This window comes from Euphorbia lathyris, chromosome 3 (assembly GCF_963576675.1).
Source record: "Euphorbia lathyris chromosome 3, ddEupLath1.1, whole genome shotgun sequence".
Taxonomy (NCBI): Eukaryota; Viridiplantae; Streptophyta; class Magnoliopsida; order Malpighiales; family Euphorbiaceae; genus Euphorbia; species Euphorbia lathyris.
The window spans coordinates 45,352,096-45,354,976 of NC_088912.1; the positions used below are offsets into that span (position 1 = coordinate 45,352,096).

The window sequence follows — 2,881 nt, forward strand, 5'->3', positions numbered from 1 at the left end:
ATGTTCACTTGCTAATCTTTTTTTTCCCAATAGATTTGGACTTCCTGTGTCTGCTGATGAAGATGCCAAGAAAAAAGCTCGAGTTCAAAGATTTGTTATTTCCCCTATAAGATGTGTTAATGTAATTCTCTTTTTTCATATCTTCTGCTTGCGTGTGTTCCAAAATATTATTTGCAGTTTACAGGGGATGAATATCCTACATGATTTTTGACAGATTTAATACTTGACCTCTAGCAGATTTTATGGGGTGCATACATATAGCAGTGGCCATCCCATATACATAGTTGTGGGATTGAAGTTAGAGCCGCATTCTATATAGGCTAGTTTATATCTCTGGGCCCTGGTATAGTTTTGGCAATGACCAGCATATTTCTGGCTACAATAGATAGCTTAGACGGGAACTTTTATGACTTGGAGTTCGTATCTGCACACTCAAGATCATGGCTAGCTATTTTGTTTCATTCCTAATAAATTTTGTTTTCACGTGAGTGCAACATGAATATTTTCTACTGAGGCCTGATATTAATATGCTTTTAGCCCTTTTAATTAAGGTTTCTAAGGTTGTGTTTGTGTCATGAAAACATATTTAAGTGATAAGGTCAGGATCAATTATATGTAATTGATGCCAAGCCTACTTGTAGTTCTTAGCCAGATACCATAAATCCCGAATTATGTAGTTTTTTTTCTTCTGTTTAAAAATCAGGCCAGGTTAAGAAAAAGTTGTATGTATGCTGATGTTCTTCTAGTTTCATACATTTCCCTCATGTTATATTTTATTAGAGAATCTAGTTAACTATGCCTCGCTATTACCTCCTTAAAGAGACTTCCAAATTTAAGTAGGAATTTCACAATTGTTATATGCATTCTTTATCTTCTTGTCTGGAACTTTTTTAAATTCTGATATAGTAATCTATTATCAAGTGTTATAATATGATTTTCTTGAAATAGAGTACTGAGATTAACGCGTGTTTGTGTTTGTGTAATATATATATCACATTTGTGTAATAGTCGACTGCATTAGTTATATATATATTTTGGCTTTTCATTCACAAAGTTGATCTGATCTGAAGTTCAGATTTTCTTGATCCAATTTATGATAATCGGTATGGATTTGCCTATTAGTTGTTATGCTTCATGTATATTAAGTTGATGATTTATTTTTTTTACTTAATAATTGCTGTACAGAGTAGACAAGGGCCAGACCGTCAAATTATCTTATATTCATGCGGTAAATCCATGGCATTCAGTTGCTGCTGAAATGAGTCATAGGTTATCCACCTACGAGAACAGTTTTACCATTGGAAGCTCTCACACGGTGGATCCACTCACAATGGTAAAAACACGGTTTTCGGACAATGGCAAAGTTGGGAGTCACTGACTCCTTTATTAATTAAAATCTATTACGCTAAACCAGAATTCGAACTCGACAACTCGAGGGAAACCAGAATTCGAACTCGACAACTCGAGGGAAATCAACTTAATTATAGAAAGATATAATTATGTAGTTTCTGTGTTGTCATAACTGAGGAGGGTGCCATCTTTATTCGAATCATGTTCAATGAATTAATGAATTAATTAAGTGGGTTTGTTTTGCAGGTGGTGAAGCATGGAATTGAAACAGAGTTGTTAGACAGAGTAGAGAGGATGACAAAGGGACATTACCAGAAATGTATGGAGCAGAGATTCAAGGAAATGGTAGCAAGTAAAGGGCTTGATGCTGTCGAAACTGAGATCAAAGATATGGATTGGGAAAGTAGCTTCCATATCCGACATCTTCCCCAATCTAATATTTCTGAAATTCCTGATCTCGCTCATGAATACAGGAAATTGATGAAGGAATTTGCAGGGAAGTTAGAGAAACTAGCAGAGGAAGTTCTAGATTTGTTATGTGAGAATCTTCGACTTGAAAAGGGGTATCTGAAAAAAGCATTTAATGGATCAAAAGGTCCAACCTTTGGCACTAAAGTTAGCAACTACCCGCCATGCCCAAAGCTAGAGCTTATAAAGGGACTGAGCACACACAGATGCTGGTGGTATCATCTTGCTTTTCCAGGATGACAAAGTGAGTGGGCCAATGGATTGATGTCCCACCTATGCGCCACTCCATTGTTATCAATCTTGGAGACCAACTAGAGGTAGTCTATCCATATCTGTTTTTGTATGCTTACTTCGACAAAAGGGTTATCTTCAAAGACTCTATGCATTTGGTTCCAAATATCACTCGTAATTTTAGCAATCACTCATAATTTCTGTGCATTTGGTTCCAAATATTAGCTCTCTGCAATCACTCATAATCACTAATTATTTCTCTTTATCGCTGTTTGGCAGATCATGATTTTTGTACATATCTAAGTATCAGTCTATCAGTCTCTTGTATTTAGTTGTAACTTTTTATTTTGTGCTTCAGACTCTTTGAGCACACTTCCACCAAAGTCTGTACAATTAACAAAACCATTTGCATTTCAACCTTGGATGAATTCAGAGGAAAACATTGGCAATCTTCTGATGGTATGTCCCTGGTTAATCTCTGGTTACTTCATGTGCTTGTCTGCTTATTTGATTTTCGATGAAGAGTTTTTATTTGACTATGTCCTTGAAAAATAAAGATCATTACATTGTGCACTGCTATTAATTTATTAGTTGGTTCAACATTCATTATAGTTTCCCTATTTCAACGAAAAACCTTTTGCCTACAATTACGTCGGATTATTGTGGTAATATTTATGCTTGATTATATTTCAATATTAGAGCTCCATTCAATCCAAAAAATATATATTTTTTTAAAATATCAATATTTTGCGTCGCGCATGAGGGAGGAGCGATACAAAGTGTACCAGATTAATCAGGGAGCTTGTGTCGCGCACCCTTGGAGCGCGTCACA

The 2,881-nt window shown here is 35.6% G+C and overlaps 1 pseudogene; it reads left to right on the top strand.

Annotated features, from left to right (window-relative positions):
* The first annotated feature begins 357 nt into the window (after window positions 1-357).
* LOC136222657 (1-aminocyclopropane-1-carboxylate oxidase 1-like) lies at window positions 358-2,604 on the top strand (annotated as a pseudogene).
* The last annotated feature ends 277 nt before the right edge of the window (window positions 2,605-2,881 follow it).